This window comes from Dromaius novaehollandiae, chromosome 9 (genome assembly GCF_036370855.1).
Source record: "Dromaius novaehollandiae isolate bDroNov1 chromosome 9, bDroNov1.hap1, whole genome shotgun sequence".
NCBI lineage: Eukaryota > Metazoa > Chordata > Aves > Casuariiformes > Dromaiidae > Dromaius > Dromaius novaehollandiae.
In genome coordinates, this window is record NC_088106.1 from 29,731,832 (window position 1) to 29,756,591 (window position 24,760).

At 47.2% G+C, this 24,760-nt stretch overlaps 1 long non-coding RNA gene across 1 annotated transcript; it reads left to right on the top strand.

Annotated features, from left to right (window-relative positions):
- Window positions 1-7,508: 7,508 nt before the first annotated feature.
- On the top strand, window positions 7,509-15,552 carry LOC112983426 (uncharacterized). The gene is made up of 3 exons (XR_003259218.2): window positions 7,509-7,567; window positions 14,726-14,764; window positions 15,418-15,552. It is a non-coding gene; the product is annotated as an uncharacterized LOC112983426 (long non-coding RNA).
- The last annotated feature ends 9,208 nt before the right edge of the window (window positions 15,553-24,760 follow it).

Sequence of the window (24,760 nt, forward strand, 5' to 3'; positions counted from 1 at the left end):
TTCTTAGGCTAACAAGTCAAACTCTTCTAGCTGACTCTTGCAAAAAGGCCAGCTTTTCTCTGATGGTCCAGCTAGCCTTCCCCTGAGCCAATTCCAGTTCGAGTTCACCATCCCTGACCTCGGTTTTGGGTGACAAGGATTGCATAGCACATATGGTCTCACCGGACTGTGCGCGGGGACCCTTTGCCCCCTCAAAGCCCTTGCAGATGCTTATGGAGCCCTCTTGTTTCCAGGGGGTCCTGCAAGATGCAGGGCTCCTATCTGTTTCAGCAATGGGGTTTTAAAGGTTTGATCCCTCTCTCAAGGAAGTCACCATTAAAATTCCCATTGATTGCCAAGGTGTGTGTCCAGGACTTAATAAGTCTTGTTGCTCCATGCCAGAGGTGGTGAACTCCTCTGACATGATAAATCACGTGCCAAAAGCGTGATGTGTTTGATGGGAGGAGGAGCTCCAGGAATGTGTGAGCGTCAGTGATTAAGACAGGGGTCATCTGCTCCTGCCTCCCCTTTGCATTGCTCAAGGAATAAAGATCGTATAAATATTACTAAATCATTTTTTAAAAAAGAAGAAAAGAAGCAAAATTGAATGCGTGGCTCTCTGGTGGAAGAGGGAAGGAATGCCGTGGGTGGGAGCAGAGGCTGTGCAAGGCCACGAAGGACTCCAGCGGCCTGTGATCCTGGTGGAGAGGCATCAGGCACAGCCAGAGCTGCGGGCTGAGTCTGAGACGTTTGAGTCATTTGACACGGACGGGTGCTTTCAAACAGTGGTTGGGAGAGCCCTGTCGCAAGGCGCGGGAGGAACCTCCCTTTCTTCTCATCGCCAGTGATGCTGGGAACTGCAGCGGAGTCCTGAGGCTGGCTGGAGATCAACCAGAGATCCTGTATGATGGAAACAGAATCCTGCTGTTTCCTGATCTAAGCCCCGTAACACAAAACAGATGCAAAGGTCCAGCTGAGATCAGGAAATCTTTTGTGTGCAAGGTGGAGGAAAACAGCAGTTGTGTGTGCCGCCAGCCCGAGGAGTCAACGCGAGGAGAAAGCAGGTACGTTTGCCTGAGGAGAGACTTGGCTCGGAAGGGGAAGGGGCCGTATGCCTTGTATAAAGTAAAACTTAGTGCTTGGGCCTGCTCCAGAAAGCTAACAGGAAAGAGTAGTGCTTCAGGAATAAAACAGAGGAAACACAGCCTGCTTGGATTTCTGAACTTAATACCCTCCAAGCTCTGCCATCTGGGGTTTCTGAGGCCGGATTAGACCTGCTCTGCCTTGTCTTCCCCTCCCCCTGTGAAGGTGCATGGATGACTGATGGCCATGTGGAGGTGCATGGATGACTGATGGCCGTCCAAGTCAAGTAACGTGCGTGTGGTATGACCTACATCCATCAGGCGGGTGCTGGGCCAGATTCTGCAGAGAGCCCCATCGCCTCCAGCCCTGTGCTGCGGAGGGCTCTTCTGCAAGCGGCCGCCTCCCGCGTTGCAGCGGTGGAAGCTGCTAAACGAGGCAGGGGGAAATCAGGCGCAAGCTGTGCAATTTGCAGATGATCTGTGTACCTGCTAGTTTGTAACAGATGTTTTCCTTTGCATGACCATTTGTGAGCTGCTTCCTAGTCGCGGTCTGTAGCAGTTGTAAAGCTCGGGAGTGAGTGATATCTTACACCTGTACAGAGCAATCTTCCTGCATATCAATTTGGGTTGCAATTCCAGAAATCTCCCGTTACACAGAGTTTTATATCCCGTCCAGACAACAGCAAAATAAGACTGCACGATATCTGTGGCACGCGCTTTACAAATGCTGGAAGAGGGGAACTGCTGGAACTGGATTGGGTTCTTGTAACTCCCTATGCTCTCAGAGAGGTTGCAAATGGAGGTACGAAAATGCAGTAGACAGATCTGCCCCGCGTGAGATCTGCTTGTGCTTGCAGCATTAGCATCACTTTCAGCATACGTGTTGGAATTTAGCTGTTGTAACTGGCTATTCTTGTTATCCGTAGACATGCCTGCTTCCTTTCTGCAATGTCCCAAATTCTTGGCCACAACAACTTCCCGTGGAAGTTAGCTCCACGGTTTAATTATGCATTGTGCAAAACCAGTGTTTCCTCCTGTGAGCCTGTGCCAGGTGGTGTCAGCAGCACAGAAAAGCTGGGTTCAGTTATGCTAGGGCTGCTTCTGAACAGCCAAGCATCAGCACCGCTCAGCTAGCACTGGCTCAGGTTATGTTTGGCTTCTGCAACCTCTGGCAGATGAAAACACTGTAAGTCTTCGTCTCCTGGGCAAGTCAGCGGATGAATGGGGGTGTGATACCTACCGCAAAGGAGAAGGAGGTGCCTCTCAGGAGAGACTGTGGATCTTTCCTGGCTCTTCCGAACCATACCAGTAGACCTACAGGCTGGTATTTCTGGTGAATATGCAATGAAAAGTGAAATGAGCCAAGAAGAGTCTTGTGCTGAAGAGAGAAACTTTGCAGAGAGCTTTTCCCCTGGGATGTGGCGCTTTCCCAGGTAACCGAGATTTTTCGGTAGCCTGGGGCTTGTCTGTCTAGGGCGAGAGGTTGAAGTGATGACTGCCCCTCTGTGATGAGAGAAGACTGTTGTGTCTGGGAAATCAGTGCTCGCCCTGCCCAGCTGGGTTGCTTCTGCAGCTGCCGTGTCGACACGCTCCCAGAAATGCCTTTCTCCTGCGCTCTGGGGGCTGATCATGCTAAACCGCAGAGACACCCGTTGCGCTCCGAGTCTGCTCCTGTGCTCATTTTGCACGGCATTCCCATGTGGACACACCTGCAGGGAGATGTGCTAAACAGCATCCCCTGGGAGCTGCCGGAGCGTGCTGTAGTCTGTCGAGAGCTGCTGCTTGCCATCTGTTGTTGAGATGGGCAGCAGAGAGCACAGGACCATGACAGGTTTTAGTGAGGTACCTGGGGATACAGCATCCTCCCCTGTGGCTCTGTCCAGGCTGGCAGGATCAGGCCTCTTGGAATAGCGAAGATGATAACAGAATTTAGACTTCTTTCCCAGATCTAGCAGAGGAGAAACACATCCCTTGTTCCTAGAGGTCTGGTGGGAACAGGGAGATGTCTCTGTGGTTCTGCCTATGCAGCTGGTTCTGCAGGTTTAAGCTTGTTCAAGTCCAAACTTCAGGGATTTCTACACGCAGGGATGTGCTTGGACTGAGGAACTTGCATTAGGGAGAAGTTGCTGCGCCTTCAGTGTGTTAGCACAGAGCCACATCTTCTCCCACAAGTTCTGAATGAACCAGGCACGGCCAAGGTTTGCTCTACTCCTGCCCAATAGTGCGAGCTTGGTTCAGTGGGGAACGCCCAGAGGCCAGCTGGGCTAGGGACTGCCAGCACAGACGGAAAACGTGGGTGTGGGCAATGGGTACAACCAGCCTGCTGCGACAAGAATCTCAAGAAGAGATTTTAAGATAGCACCTGCCTTTTGGGGAGATGGTTGGGCTAGGAGGGAGGATGAACAATACTGTTTGAGGAGACGCATGGGGTGGCAGGAGCTGCAGATGCAGGGGGAGTCTTACGTGAGGCACGCATGCTCTGGAAATCAGGGACTTTCAAGGCAGGCCAAAAATAGGGGGGCATGGGAAGGCAATGAATATCCCATGTGTTAGATGAGGCAAACAGGCATTTTTCCACATGTATCTTCAAAGAACCTGGACAAAACAGAAGCCAAAAAAATTTCCTCTGAGACACAGCTCTAAATGACAGGATTGTCCCAGACGATCCAGATCTCCTGGCCCAAAGGGCCCCAAAGTAAAACTCACTAGTTAACTTGGAAATTTAGGACAAGGTCAGGAGAGAGGGGTAAGTTTTCCCTGGGTAGCAGCTGTGACACATCTCTGGCGAGTGCCAGGGAGGGTCCTGCCAGCAGGACCTGGGTCTCACCCACCTTTGCTGCTTGCACAGTGTGAAATTTTTCTTCCCTCTCAGGTTGTCAGATTCATGCCCAGCTGACCAACAAATCCATCTCTTCAGAGATCAATTACAGTGTCTGGCTGCGAAGCCTGGAAATCCAATTAACTCCCAAATATATATTTTTTTCTGTTTAAAAAAAGAGAAGGAGAGAGGGAAGAGAGAGAGAGAGATGAAGAGAGAGAAATAGATTGAAGCAGGGGGCATAAATCAACTTGAAAACATTCCAAACATTAAAACAAACAAGGCCGAATTTCAACTTCATTTGTCTTTTTTTTTTTTTTTTTTTGAACCTCTGTCATTGATTTATTTTATTGCTGTGGTCTAAACCTCATTTTTGTCTTTGCTCAGTTTCAGAATCACTTCATGTCTCTGGAGGAGAGCTCTGGGGCCTGATGCCTCCTAGCAGTGACTCCTAGTACAGCACTCTTCCCACTTAGGTCTTCGTCCCTTTTGCAGAGCTGTGATCAGCTCACCTGAGATTCGAGGAGGTTAAACGGTTGCCATTTGGTAGGGCATTCGTGGACTGATGAAAATGGTTGCCCAGCTCTTTCTAGATCCAAATGGAGTTGGGAGTTTGGGTGAGGAACATGACCTGCCTGACTTTCAATGAGGAAGAAATAACTCTGCTTTTTAATCACAAACTTCTGATTTTTTTTGTAGCCATCAGAACTGGCTGCTCAAATTTAACCTCTCCATCTTGGTCTCACGTCCTTGATCTTTTAGGGGACATAACCCATTGCAGCACCTTCACTGTGTTCTCTGGTTTACCGAGGCCTGAAAGAAAACTCTTCTCTACAAGACAGTGAGATAGTGTCTGCATAGAAGCACACTGTGTCCATTCAGGTGCCTGAAGGTGTGGCCCAGACAGATGGCCTGCTAAAGGAAGAGAAGCACTAGGAAATAGTGAAAAAAATAGGGACAAAAAAATAAGGTTTAACATATCTGTGAACTCTCTGGCTTCAGAAACCAGCCAGCCAGTGGGTAAGCCTAGCAAGTGATCGGTGATATGACTGGTTATAGAAAGAAGTGACGGGTTCACGTATAGATGTGCACTTGCCTAAATGTTGGGGAACAGGCAATGCAGTCTACACATGAGATGTGGTAAAAATCCCCTTTGCCCCTGACACGACTCTCTGCTGCCACCCAGTCTGATGTCTTGCCTGGTGGTATCAAAGTTCTTCTGGGATTTTGGGGCTGGCCCCACTGGCACACAGCAATGCTTCTGGTGACTGTTGCTTGGTGTCATTATGCCAGAGTTGTGCATGGGTTATTGGGTGCAGAGGTAAGGGTGATGGATAACCTTGTCTTTATTTTGGGGATCACACCTTAAAGAGAGATGCAGGCACTGTCAATCCTATATCTTAGCTTTGATTGTGGTCAGCCAGTGGTGTTACTCAGAGGATTCAGTAGGAACATTTTTGCTTAAATAGGCTCTTTTGACTCTCAAATCTCCACTTTTTGGCTGAAGACACTTTGGGGGTAGCAATGCAGGCACTTAACCATGGTGGGTTAGTGTCAGTGACAGTTATCTGACACATCTGTATAGCAGTTGTGGATGCTCAAGAGCTGGGCAGTGAGAATAATTGCATGGAGATGTCAAGTCTTGGTCTCTGAGGCTGAAGAACCTCTACTCTCACTCAGGCAACAGGGATGTGAACCTGAAGCATCTGCACTTTTGACTGTAGTCCCTGTTCCTCTCTTTCAAGAGGCTTTAATTTTCATTCCTGAGTAGAATGAATAATCTTTGGGGGCTGTTGTGAAAAGGAATTATCACCCTTCCTCCAGCTCTATCAGAGACTCTTCAAGAGGCAGTTAACAAATAACCTTCCCTTGGGATAAATTAGCTCCCAATCCCAGTTCAATAGCTGCTCATTTTAAGATGTCCTTGTTACCTTGTGTGAGTGGCTGATCTTCCTTTGAATCCTGCTGTGTTTTCAGACCCTGTGATTGCTACAAGCAATCATGAGTTCCACATTAGCAGTTCATGCACTGATTGCACTGAGCAGTCCCAACACAACCTTTTGTGAAAAGTTTTTGAAAGTTGAGCTCCATGCTATGCTATCAGAAAGCTACACAGGTCTCACTCCGTCACATGCCCTGGCAAACCGACTCTTCAAATGAGAAGCAGTTTCCAGGGGCTGGGGTGCAAAGATGATCTGTGCTTCCGGGTTCCAGCTTTAGAAAGAAAATCTCGTCCGTATTGTCAAGGAAACATGTTACTGGTGCAGAGTTTTCCAACTGAGCCTCCAGGCAGCCTGAAGCAAAGGCTCTGAGATGTGCAAATAGTAATCCAAGTGATCTTTTTTTTTCTTCTCCCACCCAACAACATTGCAGATTAGGAAGGTGGCATCAGAATAGCTTAGAAGAGAAGAGAACCTGCATCAGAAAGAAAAGCTGCTGTCATCTCATCTTGCCTGGACTGTACCATTCCCAAATTTGTCAAGGACTCACTCTCATGTATCAGAATTATTGCCACTGTTTGCAAAAATAAGATATCCTAATTAATAAGCCTCAGCAGAACTGAAACACATAATTTTGCAAGGGTGCTTTAATGTATGTCTTTGGCTTTGAAGACCATTATGAGATTTTTCTTTCCCCTCACACCAGCAGCAGCAGCACTAGTTTAAGGTGTCTTACGTCAATTAAAAATCTCTTCAATCAAATACTGGCAAGGGAAATGTTCAAAACATTTGAAGAATGATTCCTAAAAGCTGATGCTTGACTCTTAGTGAATTCATCCAGAGATTGGTCTGCCAGGCTGGCATGCGATATAAAGTCTCAACTTGCTTTCATTTCCAAAGCTGCCGGCAAACTACAGTGGTGGATATCAGGAGAAATCTGTGTCGGACAGGACAGAGCAGGCTGTGGCTAGTTCTTTTCCAGGAGGTGTTGCCCCAGCAAACCTTCCTTATAGACAAAACTCAGTATTCAATTTATCAATCCATACTGACACTTCACATTCCTATATCCCAAATCCATGGGATAGATTAGGTCTCTTAATTTGAAATGTGAAACTAGGCTAGAAATCATTGCTGTGCAAAATGTGTAGGGTTGGGGGGTTTTTTTTTTCTGTTTCTTGGCTGAACTGGACTTCAAAAGAATAAATAAAATCGGTTCTGGTAGCCCCCAGTGAGGAGTGTGCTTTTTTGGAGAAAGAAAAAATTAACCAACCCAATATTTTATTCAACCCACAGTGAAGCATTTCAATTTTGGGGAATTCAGCTAATTTTCTTACTCCTCAAAATAGGTCAACTTTGAAATAGAAATGTCATGTTGAAACAAAAAGTGGAATAGATCTGTTTTGAAAATGTAAAATTATATACGTATGTATATATTTGGGAGTTTAACAAGCTTGTGAATGGAAAGAAAGCATCCAAGCTATTTAGAATTAAATTAGACTTGGATTTGGGATGAGTTTTCAATCTCCATTAACTGATTTTTTTCATTTAAAACAGCCCCTTTCTCCATGCTCTCTTCAAAAGTCCTTTTTCCCAGCTGTAGCTGGAAATATATAGCTATAATATAGCTGGAGCAATTATAGCTATGCTGTGTCAACTAATTGTTGTTTTTTCTTTTTTTTTTCTCCTTTCCCAAGGCTCTTTAGACATCCAGGCGTGTTCACTTGGGAGTATTAGCATTTGAGACTGAGGTATGGAAAACCAAAGCTTGTGCTGTGAGAACTATTATCATGGGAAATTTATTCCAGCAACCCTTTCCTCTCCTATAGGACTTCTCAAACCTCTGTCTCTTTTCCCCCATTCTCCTGCAAATATCCTATACCGCATCTTCCTTCCATTAACAACAGTCTTACAAAATAGCCTCCTTTCTTTTTTGATTGTTTTTCTGTATTTCTGTACCTTCTCTCTTTGCTACATTGGTTATGTATGTGTAAGTAGTAAGTTAGTCTCTGTTCTCGCTCTGGGGGGTTGCGTTGCTAACTGTTTATTGAGCAATAAAAAGAGAAAATTACAAGTCGTTGCCCAGGGATAATGTGCTAATAATTTTATGGCTGGACGAACGGTTGGAACAGCCCACAAATGGTAGTAACCCAGTATCTATTGCAGATAGAGCCCCCCCTGCCCCGCCGGAGATAAAACCTCACTTCTAGTAATCAAAGTTGATGGAACAACTATGATCTATTAAAAATTACTTCAGGGATGGGTTGGGTGATCATTATTACTTTTGGAACAAAAGTGGCGGATAGGCTTTTTGGAACGTGTTTAGAAGTTAGTGCTACGGAGAATGAATGGAGCAGACCACCAGGTCTGCATGTGCTCAGATTCACACTGCCAACAGCTGCAGAGCAGGAGACGGGGTTCTTGGGAAAACCAAGATTAAAGGGTGTTAATGCTATTAGATAAACACAAATCATCCCAAAGACAGCAAAAGGTTTAAGCTTCTTTAGACATTGCCTAATTATATGGCACTCAAATCCACTGAGTAGTGGCCCAACTTTGGTGTTGCAGAGCACAGAGAATCTTCTGCAGAGCAAGAATCTTCTGCTACGGGGTAACCATTGGCAAACCCAACGGTTACAGTCTGTATGACCATGACGTCGGTAGTAACTTCTTTCCAGTGATACAGATGTCAATGGAGAATCGGGTCAGAAGGGCCCTTGAGAAGTCTTACTCTATACTCGTCTCCCATGAGGCAGGATGAGCTGTACCTATTCCAAACCAGCAGCAGATCCAGCCCTTGAAGTGGGCAGGAAGCCATGCAACTGGGAGTAGTTGTTCTCAGCTGCCAAGACCTCACATTTGAATGTTATTTGTATTTAGTGATGCAGATAGAATCTCGTAAACCAGTCTCTATCCTGCTTTACTGCTGATTTAATGGTCGGAGGAAGAGCTTGACTCTTTATTAAAACAGTAGACAGTAAAGTTTAACAGTAGACAGTAAAGGGTTTTGTTTTACCATCCTTCTAATTGTTAAAGCAACATCAAATTGGGTTGGAGAGGGAATATAACCTCTAACCTCTCTACCCAGTGCTGATGGCACTGGATTGAGATATGGCTGGGCAGTGCTCCTTCCATCGGACAGGAAGAAGAAGCTGGCATGGCTACTTCTGTGCAGGGTAAGTCCAATATCTGAAGAAGGAAATCCTAAGTGTGGATAAGGCCTCACTTAATTGGGATGTCTCACCAGGCTGGCTAGCTAATGGCAGAAGGGGTGCAGCAGCCCAGCTGTCTCTTAAGCCCTCTGTTGTTACTAATCAGCAGTGCTAACTCTCACTGTACAAAGCTTGCCGGAGATATTTGCTTCATCACCCACTTCTCCTTCCTCCCTAGTAGAAGGCACCTCTGCTAAAAGGCCTTGGTGGGAGCCAAGTTCTCCAGCATGCTGCATGAGTATGGAGAGTCCCTGTCAGCTCTTTTGTCCTGATACCGTTCAGAGCGCTCAGCTGGTTTGGGTCCAGAGCCCATTTGTTAGCTGGATTTAAAAATATGTTTAGGCATCTGCCCGTGCAGCTGGACATCTAGTTTTAAATTATGGAAGTGGGCCCTTAGGTTCTTTTGTAAGTTCCATGGGCAGTGGGGTTTTCTGTCCTCACATCACCTCTTCAGGGTGGTTCCTAAGCTGAGCTGGCTGGCTGGGCTTCTCGTGGAATTGGTGGAGAATGACAGGACTTCCTAGGTCATCTTGTCCTGACTAAAGAGTTCAGTCAGCCTCCAGAGGGTTGGTCTCTCTCCACAGGTTGTAGTGGGACTCCAGATGAGTCTTCTGGACATTTGACATGTAGGCAGGTTAAGTGAGAAGCAGCAAATCTTGCTTTTAAGCACTTTTGTAAATATGGCCCTCAGCCTCCATGGACCCCCTTAGAAAAGCCTGACCGTAATCACAGCAGTCCTGGTGAGGGAGGGTTCATGGGCCTCCTACACCTTCTAGCTGATGTCTCAGTCCTTACAGAGGTTCCCATCCAGTGCGTGTCTGGTGGATCCTACTGGAGTGTATAAGTGGTTCAGGTGTAGTAGAAGCTTCTGCTGTCCTCTCGTGTTGCAGTGGTGTGCGAAATCCAGGTGCCTCTGGAGGGCGACCTAGTGGGTAAGGAGAATGGGATGAAAGCTGATACATGAGGGAGCTTTACCTAATGACTTTAGATGTAGTAGGATCAGACCCCAAATGTGAGAATAGAGTAAGATGTGCTTTTGCTAGACATGAAGGGGAACAAGAGACAGAAAGCAAGTTTACACGTGTACTGAGAGGAAAAGAAAGGGTTTAATTTGGTTGCTCATGGTCCTGGCATAAGGCAGTATCTGGATAAGCTCAGAACATTAAGAGCTTATTAGGTGCCGAGCTGCTTTTCCAAAGCCCTCACAAAAGGCTTTTGAAAACATAGTTGCTATGGATAGGAGAAAGGTGCTGTTGTGGACAAACAGCCCCCTCAAACAAGGTGTGAGGAGAAAAAACGATCCCTTTTCACCGTGAGGGAGGATTACACGTGAAGTCCTCAAGGTACCCATGATAGGGCTGGTGGTGTTCAACATATCCACGAATGATCTGGAAAAGGGAGCAGATAGATAACAAAATTTGCAAGGGCACGGAATTATTCCGGACGGTGCTAACAAAAGCTGCCTGTGAAGAAGTGCAGGACTGCAGCATACCGATGGCTACATGATGTAATGGCAGAGGAAACTCATTGTTGGTAGCTGCGCATGGAGAAAAATCAACTATAGCTATACCTACAGTGACAAGGTCTAAATGAGCTATTACCTCTCTGGAAGGAGATTGTAGAGGCATTGCAGACTGTTTCTGAAAATGTCAGCAGCAATCACAACGCCAAGGGGAATGTTAAGAATTACAGAGAGAAAAACAGAGAATAAAACAGAGCCTATCATTATGCTGCTGGATACATCTATGGTGTACCCACATCTTGAATGCTGTGTGTAGTGCTGGTGTTTGTGTCTCAGGCCAGCAGCTGCAAGGAAAGACATGAAAGGGAGTGGGTTACAGAGTACCTTTCGTAGCAATAGGAGCTCAAAATATCAGGACACCTTGATCTGAAAAAGACAGAACTGAAAGAGCAAACAGAGCCAAGAAAGTTGTGTGTAGTGTGGGGAAGATGGACATGAAGCTAGATGGACCTCTGTTCTGGCCCGGTGCTGTATAGAAACCCCGGACTTTGTTCTCTGTATTTGACCATTGCCTCAAGAGCATCATGTTATCTGCAAGGCAAGCAAGATGCGTTGGCTTGTTTCTTCTCTTCTTCAGGGGACTGCTTCTAAGTGCTGAATGGGAAGAGTAGAGGAGAGATTGCATTTTGGTGTTAGATACATACAAGTAAGAAGGCTGTACTTCCCTTAAAATCTGCCCAGGGCAATGGCCAAGGAAGTGTGGGAATGCTGAGCAGGGCCAGCACCCGAAATGTAGACCATTGGGGGCACATTGGTAAGAAGTGGCACACCTGGCAAGACCCTTGTTGCCATTTGCCTCTCTTAGTTCCATGTCGTCCTTGTCCTGGCCATTCCTGGTGAGCCCCTTCCGGCTTAGGAATGGCCGTAAGCCGAATGCCAGAGCAGGAAGGTGTCACTTGTGCATCATTGTGTCATCTGGGCTGCAGTGGATGACAGATTTCTGACCTAAAAGACTTAAGTGGACTCACCCTGACTGCTCAGCCTTGGGAAATAGCCATAAGTCTGAGGACGCAATTCTGGCCCTAGCAAAGACAACTCGATGTTTTCTTGCTGACTCCAGTGGGCCAGAATTTAATTCCCGGTTTAAAGGATCTTGAAAATCAGCTGCAATATATAACCAGTCTTCTCGGCCTTTGTCATGGTTGCCCCAGCAAGATTGGCAGCACTTAGGTAGGGCTGTGGTTACTGGCAAATTCAAAGGTCAAGCCAGAAATTGGGAAGCCCGGCTGGATTTGAGTTGGGCTGGAGAACTGGAATTGCTTCTGGTTGTGACTGCGGTGTGGGGAAAGTGCTCTCCGTGACAAGCTGGGTAGCAGCAAAAAGTCCTTTGCTTTTTAAGCACCCGAATGCTATTGATGTATTTCTGTTTGTGCAGATGCAGTTTGTAGTGTGTGTTTATGCATGTATATTTATACACACACACACACACACACACATTTACGTCCCCACACGTACATGCACTAAAATACATATATTTCCTCAACCTGTGTCTTTCTCTAAGTTAGGAAAATACAGACAAAAGAATAAAAATACATCCCTTATCATTGCTAAGTCATCAGAAACTAGTATTATATCTACTGGGCATTTTTTTTCCTGAAACATCCCCACTTCAAGATCCTAATTTAGTGATTCTTTCTGTAGCTTTTTACATTCTATTATTTATAAGAAAACAATATTCAGTCCTCCCTTGACAGTATTTGCAGGGCTGCAGAAAGCAGTGCGGCAGAAAGGTGGTAGAACAATTTTGGTTATGTTTCCATAGCTACCTAGCTGCTAAATGTGGTTTATTCCATTATAAAGTCAACCAACACACACACACACATGCACGCTCACACGGGCACACACACACAAATCGCCAAATGAACTATATTCCAACTAATCTCTGGTCTGCCTATTACAGTCTAATGCTCCTGTGATTTGTGTATTTAAAGGGGTACTTGCTGCATAAATAAATGGCAAGACAGTGTTCTCGCTGGGTGTAGCAGGATGATAAACATATTGTTTCTTTCTCGCTCCCCTCTCCGCTGTGTGTGTTCCAGTCGGTCCCTGTAATATTATTATGGATATTTTTACCAAGCGTTGTGCTCTGAGGAAGTCGGAGGTAGGATGGTGTCCTCTCGTGGTAACTGGTATCCTTGCAGCCTTCGACCCAGCAGTGCTAACAGCCACCCATGAAAAAGATCAGGGAGAAGCCTGCCAGGATGCGCAAGCACTGCAGGGGCATTTTGGGGGCAAACCTCCCTGGGCAGAGGTTCCTACTTCTGCAAGCAAAATGCAAAGCCAGCTCTGCAGTCTGCGTCCCCCTGGTATGGGAGGAAGCCACAGAGGGAAATCCCGCCCTGTGCTTGCTAATTGTGCACACTTCAGTGCACTGGGCTGGAGGCAGGTGGTTGCACTCCGTTTCCCAAGCCCATCACTGATTTAAATAAGGTGAGGGAGAGTACAAGAAAATGAAGCATTGGAATGGGAAGGAGTTGGACCAGCTTTCTAGAGCAGGGCAAGTCCATCCTATCAAAGTGCATCTCTCTAGAGGTAGCAGTAGTGCTGCTGTGTTTAGATGGTGGCTGTAGTTGGGGACCATCCCATAGGTTGTGTTCATACATAGCAACACTGATTCCCACCAACTGGATGGGAGGGAAGGGGTGAAGACAGAGAAGAACAGGTTCAAGGTGGCCTTCCAAAATCCCATCCCGTCACCTCGGGAGCCATGCAAATTCTTCCCGTTGCTGGTAACGAAGGAGATCTGCAGCTTGGGCACGGCGGATGGCCACGGAGAGGCTGCCTTAGCTTGTGCTAGCCCTACTGCAAACAGCATTGGGCTTAGCCCTTGTGCATCCCTGCACCGTATTTCAAAGGCACACAGCCTGTGCGATGCCTGTCCCTCACAGGTACACATTTCCCAGTGTCTTGCCAGTAAGGCTGCTCTCTGCCTCTCCAGACGAGGGAAGGTAAGAGCTGACAGCAGGACAATAAACGTCCAGGGACAACAGGTAGAGAGAGTCCATAAGGAAATAAGGGTGAGGACACATCCAGCATCAGTTTCCTGCCTTAAAGATTATCTGAAAGTAAATGATACTTGAGGAGAGTCTGTGTCTTCAGTCATAGCATTTAACTGATGTCCATCTATCATGGCCTGACTGTCCAGCTCTGGCCCCTTACCATGCCAGTACGGTTTCAGCGACGCTGTGGCTCCTGCAAACCGTGTGGGTCACAGTGGCCTCTGCGGTGATAGGTGTGTGTAGCACGTGCTTTGGTGGGAGTCTAGAGGTGCTACAGCAGCTACGGCTTTTACTAGGGGACGGTGTGATTACTGGGTTTGTTGCTCTGCTGTGACCCAAGAGCCTGTGCAAGCCCGGGTCAAGTGTCTTTCGAGGGCCTTGCATTTGGCGCTGCCGTGATTTACAGCCCTTAAGGAGTTTGTGGGTGAATCCGGCTTAATTTTTCTAATTTCCTTGTGCTTTGTGGTTTATGATTGGCCTTCCAAGATGCCCAGCTGATGGCAACATTCAACAGAGGGATGTGGGTGGGCTCAGGCTGACCAAATCGGAGCTTCTGAATCTTTCCTGGGTCTTCCTACTTCACGCTACACTTATTTTGATGCAGCTTTTGCTGTTATTTGCCTGTTGGTGTGTCCCAAACTGGTGACTGCCTGGGCAACGAGCAAAGCCATCCAGTAGTACAGCTGTGCCAGAGCCTTCTTGGTCCTGTGAGCACAGTTGGCAGTTAGTGATCATTTCTGTGCATCGCCCCCCAAGACGCCTGCTCTGCGGCATCAGGTGGTTACCGGTTTTCTCTGTCCTGTTACCTTTTGCTCTCGTCGTTACTGCCAAGTAGGAAGTGCAGTCGTGGTAATGTTGCCTTTTCTTCCCGCGCAGGAGTCCTGGCTCAAGGACATGAGGTCACTTGTAGATCCCAACAAAAGGGTCTCAAAAGTGGCTTTTTTTCAGTGTAGGGGATGGGAGAGGGTTATCTCTCGAGGTGAAGAAATTTTATGACAATGTATTTTTTCTGGCTGGAAAAGAAATGGGAGAGAGAAAAGAAAATGTTGCTGAAAATGAGAACTTAATTTTTATTAACATTTCTAACCAGGTACAAAATAAATGAATGATTATTGTTAAAAAAAAAAAGAAAAGACCATCCTTCATCTGCACAAATTCTTTCATTTTGTTTTGCAGATTCCCTTTATTCTGCAAGGCTGCCTGGGGTCTGTGAAGGTACCGGCTGGAAATTAGTCACGAATGCATGCTTCTGGGGTGCTCTCTTTGTACCTACCCGGAGCAGGAGGGAGTGGTGGAGAGATGTCCCAGTTAGCGAGGAACTTGAGGCAAGTTGCCCTGATTCACCTCGTCCCCATTCAGCTGTGCCAGTGTGGGAGCAAAGCAGCTGTATTTGCAAGGAGCTCACGTTTCCAGCCTGTCCCATGAAAACCTCCCCGGGTTTTGTGGGGAAGATGCTCCCACCACTTCTTGGAAGCTATTTCTGTAGAGCTAAGTTGTTGTTGATGCTCATTCCAGAGCCAGCCCCTTCTGCCGTGCGAGGTCAGGCCCTTTTTTGCTCCCTGAGCTTGCTCTGGCTTTCAGTGGCTGCGGTACCAGCTGTTGTTCTCCAAGCAGTCATACCCTTCCGCAGACCTGTTTTTTCTTGTATGGTTACTGTATTTTTCATGCCTCCCTGATGCCCGCAGGGCCCAGATCGTAGGGCGGGTTTGAGCCAGGCTGGTGAGCATGGGCATGAACTCCTCACAGCCTCATCAGCTCGAGTCTTGGTTGTGCAGGAGCAAAGGCGTATGCATGAAAAGGAGAAAATCTGAAACCTTGTAAATAAGAACAACTGCAACAGACCATAACTATATCATTTTCCTCCACAGTGTGTAATGCAGCAGTGGGCTGAGAGACACTGTCATTAATATGGGCGTCCAATTTGTGGCCAAGGCATGAGTAAGTTCATTGCTGACTTCCCTCAGTATTTAGAAACATTTGTCATTGTTCCTTTCTTTTGGACCAGGAAGGGCTTATGCTGGAATCGATTCCCAGTGGCCATGGTGCTCTCCAGTTCCATCATTATGTGCTATTATAAACAATAGCAATAATCATCATGTCACTGTTTCCAAGGCAAGCTTTGCTGTCTTTGAATTGGCAGTCTTTCATCTCCAGCTCAGCAACAGCCAGATGCTTAGAGGTCAGAGTGTTTTGTTGGGTCTGTAGTAACAAGTAATAATCTGAATTTTACAGTATCCTCCAAGGATCACACTCCAGGCCCCCCTCTAGCAAGAATCATGCGGGCAGGTAGCAGAGAACAAATTCTCCCTGCCTTTTTTTTTTTGCCCATTTAGTCACCTGTACCATGCAGGATACTCACAGGGCCTGGCAGAATCTGGCTTTGGTTTACTGCATGCTATGGGGGGGGGGGGGGGGGGACTCCCCTTCTCATTGCCCTAGAAAATAGCAGTATTCCTAAAGAATGCAGCCTCCATGCAGCAAAGACGTGGCTGGCTGAAATATTCATCGAGACCTCCTCTCTGGATTAAGGAGGGCTTTTATTTTGTTGTAATCAGTTCAGTGTTTTACAGCTAAAATTCAAATAGAAGCTTAAGAGCTTAAACAATGAAATGTGAGGATGTGTTGGCATGGATGGGCCATCTTGCCTCTTCTTCAAGCCCATGTGCAGCTCTGCTTGGCATTAACCTGGGGAGAAAATCTGGGCCTCAGCATTAAAAGGTAATCGAATGAGTTAATGCATCAGCGGTCCTCCCTGAGGCTGGGGTCGGAGAGGGGTCTCCAAAGGCAAAACCACCTGCGGCGTTGCTATTGCACACCCTCGTTCCAGCTGGACAGCGCTGCTGGAAAATAATTGTAGGTAACTGCCCGGCACTCGGAGAAGCTCGTTGCTATTCAGCATCCGGAGTCAGCTGCTGTCTGCTCCTTCGCTTGGGCGAGTCTGAATCCCAATGAATCCTTGCTGTCCTCCGCCTCTGCCCTGGTCTCTCTTGTTTGGTCTCCGTCACTCTTGGCTGCCTCTTATCCTTCTCTGTCAGTTGTAGCAGGTCTTTTTCTCTCTCCCTCGGCGTTAGTCTCTCTTCCCAGCTCATATCACAGAGCAACTTCCCAAAGCAATAACCTCACCTCCCACCTCTTCCTCGGTTGCTTCCCTCTTTGTAGGTAGTGCAAGAGGCAGCTGTTCACCAAGGAGCCAAAGAAGACCCACAACACAGATTGCTTCCCAGCAAAGGTGGCTTTTTCTGTCCACCGTGAAAACATAACTGCCCACAGGGTTATTGTGTTATTGGGGAACAGAGTCCATCTAAAGCCAGGATGGTTAAGTGATGCGCATGTCAAGTCCCTACTGGGCACCAGCAACTTTATACCCTTTCCCTTCCAATAAGTGCCGCAAAAGAAATGAGGGTGCTTCATTTGAGGAAGGGCAACTCTTCCCAGGTTTCTGGATCAGGTCCTCCACTGGTGTAAAAAAAAAAGTACTAGACTGCCTTACTCGAGCTGCAGCAGGCAAAAAATACTTTTTCCAAAGCATCTTCCTGCTTGGGTTGTTTTTCTTCTGTCTTCCTCCAAATGTCATCGCTAAAATCCAGACATGCTGTCTGCCACACCTTTTCCCTTCCAGTTAGAGGAGGGAGAAGCAGCTGGCAGGATAGCTGAGAAACAGCAGATACAGCCAAAAATGCTACACTTAAATTCTTGTAAATAAGGCAAGCAGTGCTTTTGGCCAGCCCTTCCAATACCCGCTCCTCCAAAGCATGCAGCGAGCATCCTTCAAAGGCATGGGGCGTGTGGACCCAACAGCTTGGGAACATGCCAGATCTAGCTAGGAGGAGTGTATTTTAAAGCACAGCTCTGCAGCTGATGTACATGGCTCTGCTGAAATCCGAATGTCCCTGCTAAGTCCAGTGTCTTGGGTGCATTGCTGTGGGTGTGACGTGACAAGCGCCACACCTGGGGTCCCAAGGAACCGAGAGTGAGGGGACCTAGGTTGAAGAGGTTCTTCTTAAATATTTCCATACTGCCTGGTAGGTGAGCTTGTATTTGAAAACACCTTCCTCCAAGTGAGCCATCTGTGCTGTTTTCACTCAGAATCATAAACACTTAAGGGTCACCTGCTTCTTTTAATCTCCAGAGGCTCTTATTCATCTGAGCTATGCAGCATATCAGTTATCTTCCTCATTCCTTGTCTGTACCAACATAGTGGTACTGTTACTGCTTTTTATTTTTATTGTTTGCATGCTCTCAGTCGCTAGCTCCAAATATTCTGTAACAAGGGAATGTGATTTCCTGATCACCTTCCTTCATTAAGAAAACTTAATTTTAGTGCTGATGGGAAATGAACTGGATTAAAGAAAATACACTGCCCTAAAACAACCATAAGGTTTCTGGTTGGATTAAATATTAAAATTAATAATCCGGTGCTGCATTCAGCCCCCTGTATTTATGTTAATATTTAATTCAATAAAAGCACATGTTTCAGAACCTTTTCCCATTTGTTTAAAGTCACAGATGAAATTCCAATTTCCGCATAAAGTGGAACGATATGTAGCTAACTGTTTTATGGTAATGAGGAGGAATGGCAGCTGAAAAATCCTCTACCTGGAAGGGAGGGGAGGTTTTAGCAGCAGGAAAGCGAGAGGATGGTAGGGCTGCAGAAGACTGCAAATCCTGGTTGCTGGAGGAAGGCTTGACAGCTAGAAAAGAGACTGAACGTGGGCAGTACACAGTGCAAAGCCAAAGGGCAGTAAGTCCTCTTAACGTGGCAACTGGTTTTGAAGCGTGTTTTGCCCTCATTGCACTGGGCAACTGTAGAGAGGTAGCAGCAGAGGGCTTTCGGATGTTTGCCGCTGGAAAGGAGGTGGGTCAGTGCTGGGACCAACAGTCAAGAACAGGTCCTGAGCTGGGAGGTCTATCCCAGCTGTCAGAACTGACCTGCTCAAGGTCACATTTCTTAAAAGTGCCTGGCTTCAGTTTTGACTCATTTCCAAGCAGTAAAAATACCAGACACCTTGACTCAGACCCAGTCTTTGCCATGGGACACCTCTGGAGGCCTTGCGGCTTCACCACTCTTCGAATCTAGAGGGTTTTCTTTAGCGAACCCTCCTGCTAGCAAAAAAGTAGAGCAGTGAACACACAAAGTTTGAAGTTTAGGTACGGTCTGGGACCAGACCAGGAGTTGGGGTTCTGGTTTGAGGCTGGATCCCCTGATGAATTCTCCCCTGATGGCTCTGAGACATTATACCTTCAAACTGTGAATACCAGGCAAGGTTAGCTAAGGAATGAGCTTTACCAGAACCAGGAGCTCATTCCCTTTTCTAGTGCTGAAGCAAACCTGGCTGAAGTAGACCTAAACCACTGCTGAAGTCCTGGGAGTCAGTCTCAGCATCCCAAAGACAAAGAGAATCAGTTGCCTTGGAGGTTTCGGTTTTCAGCATGGAAAATTACCTGGGAGGAGCTTGAAGAGTCCTATTCAGCTATTTCCCAGTTCCAGGGGAGCCGTGGGCAGAGCCTCTTGCGGAGGATAACGCTTGGGTATTGCAGATTGGAGGGTAATAGAACAGCTCTCTCCTTTCCTATGGTAGCTAAAACGTTGAAGAACAGAATAATTGCATTGTCTGACATTTCAAGGAGGAAGAAGATGGAGTATCTAACAGTGAAGAGGAAAACTTAAATGCTTTGGAGGTGGAGTACGAATGAGTTTTCCAGACTTCAGCTACATATCCAAAGTTCCCTGAACCTTTTGGGGCCTAATTAAATTTGAGGGGCTTTAAAAAAAATCTACATGGAAGATAATACTTTTTTATATTAAGAACCTGCTTAATAAAACAGATTACATGTAAAATAGAAATACAGGCCCTGCAAAGGAAGAGTGAAAAGACAGTAATGAACAGTGTCTCAGCGTTAATGAATCATATTAGCATTCCATTACCTGCAAATATTATAAATAGATCAACCAGTTTCAAGTTCCCGTTCTCCAAAGAACTTTCTGTGATTTTTAAAGGTGGCTTCATGTGGGTAGTCTCATCTTGTAGAGGGGGAAACTGAAGCAGAAGCATGTCACCTGCATTCACCCCGGCCAGCCAAGCATGGTCCTGCCCTGTGTGTGCATGGCACTGGGAAATGTATAACTCCAGCAAGTGCTTCCCTACCTGCATCCAGTGTTTTTTGCTCCTCTCCTGACCCCTTTGTTCTTTTGCTGGTTTGAGCTCTGTTGGGAGCTGGCATTGACATCTCTGATGGAGAAGGCTCAGGCTTAGGGCAGGGTAAGACTAGGAATAATGGGCTGGCTTAATGGTAATATTGCTAAATACATGTTTGTGGATGTCTCTGTCACCTCGAAGTGCTGCTGTGGAGAAGGGGATTACTGTGTTTTATTTGCGCTTAGTTTCTAGAGCCTGACTTTTGGAAGGAAGATATAAAAGAGACAAAATGCCAGTGTGCTGGGGAGGGGAAAGCAGGGATTGGGGGTATGCCGAATTCACAGACGAGCACTCCTTTCTTGTTATTATTTAGAGTGATCCTCCATGTAGTCATGATGGACATGTTTGATAATATTCTGGATAACGAAGCAGGGAGGAGGCACTACTAATAATTGCAAAGAATGACAAGAAGGAAAAACTAATGTATTTTAACAGATGGACTGGGACTCATCTCTCCTAACCAATCATGTAAAAATTAGGTGCATGCTCATTTTGGCGCTCTCTGTAGTCCATGCGGAAGCAAGTTCCTTCCGGAAGACAACTTTCCCTATCCCAAAAGAGGTGTCTATGGCAGATGGGTTCAGTTGTTCTCTGGAGGTATCTGTCTCCTCTTGTTTCAATAGAGGGAGCGTAGACAACTTTTGTGTCTAAGTACTTAACTTTCAGTTGGTGCAGTTAGCAGAGATGAGCGCTCTTCCCTCCTGGAAGAAGTACAAATATCTTTGTAATTCCACAGAATTTCATGACTGTTAGTCTTCATTTTTTTAACAGCCCTAGCTGTCATGTATAACTGACGTGTTTGAAGAAGATGGGTTGTGGTTGTAATGTGGAGAGAAGTGGCATGTAACTGCTGTTTTCTGCCCGACAGAGAGTGACTGCATTTTCTGGTGTATCTCTGCGACTTTGGAGTCTGGATGTCCAGGCTTTTAGAGGTCGTTAAGAATTGTACTGCCCAGCATTGCTGGACTTAGGCGAATTAGGAGCCTTGTTTCCACATTCAAGGATGAGCTGCAGTCTTGCTGAAAACCAGTGGGCCTTCATCTCCTACAGGCCTAAATAGTGGAAGGAAATGGATTCATGGCTCCTAGGCTACGTACGGGCGCTGCGGAGAAGTGTACTTAGTGCACCAGTGAAGAAGGCCAACATGTACAGCAGATTCTCCTCCATAAGGCTGGAGAAGGAAGGAAGTATTTTCTCTGCCCATTTTCCTGGACAGTTATTTTTATTTTGCACCACTCCCTGTCTTTTTTGTTTGCTTGTTTTGGAGGAGAGTGTAAATACGTTTTACGCCTGCTATTGAGGAAACCTAGATTCACAGGAGGTTGCAGATGGCAGAGGTGGGCTGCGTGGCAGGTTTTGTGGAAGCAGAACCAGCCGTTTTTTCAGGCTGGATTCATGCTCTGCTCCATCCGCATTTCTCATGCTCAGCTGGGCCAAAATGAAAGCATCGCTTCCCTGGGAGATGAATCTTGTTCCAGGCAGGGGATGCCAGCATGCTCTTGCAGAGGAGAGGCTGTGTCCTAGAAGAGCTGTAGTTGGCTGTGTTGCTACATTTTCCATTGCTTTGTGAACAGATGAGGGGAAAAAAAGACACAGATGACAACGTTTTGCCATCTTTTACTGCTGCAAGTAAGGGTGCGCAGATTTGTTGCACCGGACACGTCTCTGCAGGCTTCTGGCAGGCTGTCCATGGACCATGGTTCATGATGGCTCTCCTAGGGAGCAGTCAGGACGCACATCTGCATACCAGCATCCATGCTCCTACTGTCAGGGAGCGATCACCTATCCCAGGCTGAGCATCTAGCTGGTTAATGGTGTTAAAGCTTCACCGGCTGCAGTGTGGGAACAGCCTCCATACTCCCGCACCCCCTAAGGCCATCCAGAGTCCAAAACCCCTTTGATTTAGAGCAAGCAACATCCACCCACCCGCAACGAAAGATGCAGCAGAATTGCAAATGTCCAAGCCTACTAGGATTTTGCTGGAGATTCAGCAGCCCTGTGCTGTTTTCACCTTAGGGGTTTCGACTGCGCAGCAAGTCCAGTAATGAACTGCTACTCTGGAAAATAAGACTTTCATTAGGTTAGGATTCTGCCGGGGTATTTGCGTTCCTTCATAATGAACCATGATATTGTGCAAAAAACGTGGCGTAGAGCGGAGCACTGCTTATCTCGCTGCTATCATTTAGCCACTTACAGCAACCCAATTCTCCTGCCTCCATCAAATACTACAGCTGGAAGAAAGGGAGGGGGAAGATGCAGGGCTGGGATAAGGTGTCCGTCTAGCTGGAGAAGCTTTTGGGGGGTTTGAATCCCCGAATGGGTCAAACTGTCTGTCAGTGTCTTTAACTGTTGAATGTAACACTGTCGTCTTGTTATGAATGTCCTATGAACAAATGCTGATATTTTTTTAATGTGTTCATTATTCATAACTAGCAGGTACTGAAATTGCAATGTGTTTTAGTTCGGGGATGAAAACATTAATAACTACATTGGCTAAGCATGGAAAGATCATTTGTTTTACAAATATGCAGAAAATTCAAACCAGCTGGGATTAAAGTACAGCATTTCTTTGTAGACAACGCTTTCAGGGCAGGTTTTACCATGAGAAAGAGTTGGTTTTATGTAGCCCTCTCTTTCCACAAAGAGACTCAGCTGGACGGTTAACCCACCAGCCGCCAACATAAGCCGTTGGGATAGTAATGGTAAAGAGCAACGAGTTCACATAATCAGATTTTTGGCTCACTGACAGTTTGGTTGACCTATTTGCACTGCTATATTCATGGTGTGGCTGGGATGCTCCATGGCAGGGGAATAGGACATCCCATTTTGGAGAAAACATTTGCCTCGTATTCCTCCTGGAGAGGTCTGCTCCATGGCATAGAGCCAGGGCTCAGCCGATGGTCCTGCTGGATTCTCACCGGCACACTGGGTCCAGATGCTCCATGGAGGTCGGGTCTGGCCGATGCCTGGGGAGAACCTGCCATGGGATGAAGCAGGCTGTCCCAGGAAGGGCAAGTGATTGACAGCATGTGATTTTTCTGTCGAAAGCTGCCAAATAAAACACACATGCAAAAGGCCTTGGAAGTGGTGTGCTGGTTGGGACAGGAGCAGAGCTCGGGTTGTCCCAGGGTAGGGCATTTTCCTCCTTGGGAGACTGCTTGGAGTCTCTCGGAAGAGCTGATCATGGTTATTTGCCCCATGCAAAGCAAAAGCACAAGGCCTGGGAGCTGTTTCAGCCCTACCTGGAGGTCTCCATCAACATCCATGTTGGGGTCATGCTTGCCTCCACAGGGCTGGATCTCGCCTTCATCTTGCATTTGATCTTGTGGAGCAGCAGCTTGCAAAGAAATACAATTAAGAGCTGAGGTCGCCTGCGCTGGGGCTGACTGGGCGGCACGTCTGTCCACGGAGCGGGAGGCCACAAGGCGCCAGCACCGCTTTCCTCAGCAAGCCCCTGGATGCCGCTCTGCGTACCGCGACTCTGCCAAGGACAAAGAGCAGTAAATCCCATCAGCCTTCTCCAAACACTTTAATTAAAAAACGACCCAACAGGAGCTTTAAAGGACATGAAAGAAAACAGCTGCAGAGTTCCCCTCTCCCCCCTCGCCGCCTGCCCTCCCTCGGCAGGGCTCTTCAGAGCAATTCCCATTTAAAGCGGTTTTATTTCCTCTGCTCTGGACTCCATCAGCAGTTTTCGGCATGGGCTCTGTTCCCTGGCTGTGAAGTGCCTGCAGGATAGATGGTGCCGTTTGCGGAGGTTGCTGGAAGGGATGGGTGGCAGGGAGGAAGAGGAGGGCTGAAGCTCCTTTGCTGGACAGACAGATGGACTCACAACTGGCTCACATGAGGTGAACGAGTGTGCAGCTCAGATCCTTGTGTCCATGGATGTGTCCTGCACGAGGACTGAGGCACTCAGAGGGAAACCGACCTCACCAAAAGGTCTCTTAATGTCTAGCTAGAGACCTGACCAGCTGATGATGCAGGGAATCTCCTTTAGAGAAGGCCAACTCCTCAGAGTTGAACCCAAGGTGGTCCTAGCTTGGCCAGTCCCTCCAAGGGCTCGGGCCAGTCACTGATGTATCTGAGCCCACTCTTGCTGTTAGTGTGACTCCTTCGCTGCTCTGGCAGTCCCCTCATTTGGCAGTGTTTCCCAAACAGGGACTGAAGCACAGAAGATGATACAGATCTCTGTCTACATCGATACAGAAATGCTGCCAATCAGATGTGCTTGGGAGAGGTTTTGTGAATGTATGTACACAGGCAGGAGCTGGCAGAGGAGGCACCAGCCCGTTAACCGCCGAGAGGATATGACAGAGACCGCTGTGTCGTGGCGGATGCCAGCAAGGATGCCTCCGCTGAGACCGAGCTGCTGAAGGTTGAAATCGGCAATGAGCACCGAGGAAAGGCTGCAAAACGACTGCAGCATGGGGGTGAAAGCCTGATTGCCCTTGGCCCCGGAGAGAGCTGAAGCCTGTGGAAGTTCTGTCCCCATTTGGGGTTTTGTCGGCGGAGCTGCTGGACAGCAGCTGGAGTAGCTAGCAGGAGCATGCCGTCGGGAACGCGTGCCTTGGGGCAACCTCCCAGGGCTCCGGGGCTGGACAATGCAACGAAAGAGGTGTTTTACCAGCCAAGTCCCCCTGGTCCATACAGGATAGGTATTCTGCAAAATATTTTGTGATTTCACCACTGTTTTCTAGGGGTAGGCCAGTTGTAAATGGAGGTTTCTTTAGGACAGCCTGAAAGCAGGCACGCCGGAAAGCTCCCACAGCCAGATGTCTCGCTCCTCCCAGGTTCGCCTTGCACAAATCTGGGCAAAGCACCACTTGGGATTAGCAATTACAGTGGACACACTGATTTTTAGGGAATCCGATGAAAAGGAGGAGCTCGAAGAGCGTAAGAGTGTGCCATAACCTCTCTTTGATCCTACCACCTCCTCCCCACTCAGCCCATCCAGCATTTTTGCCTTAAAATGAGGAGGCAAGCCAATAAAATGAAAGCAGCAGCAAGGCCATAT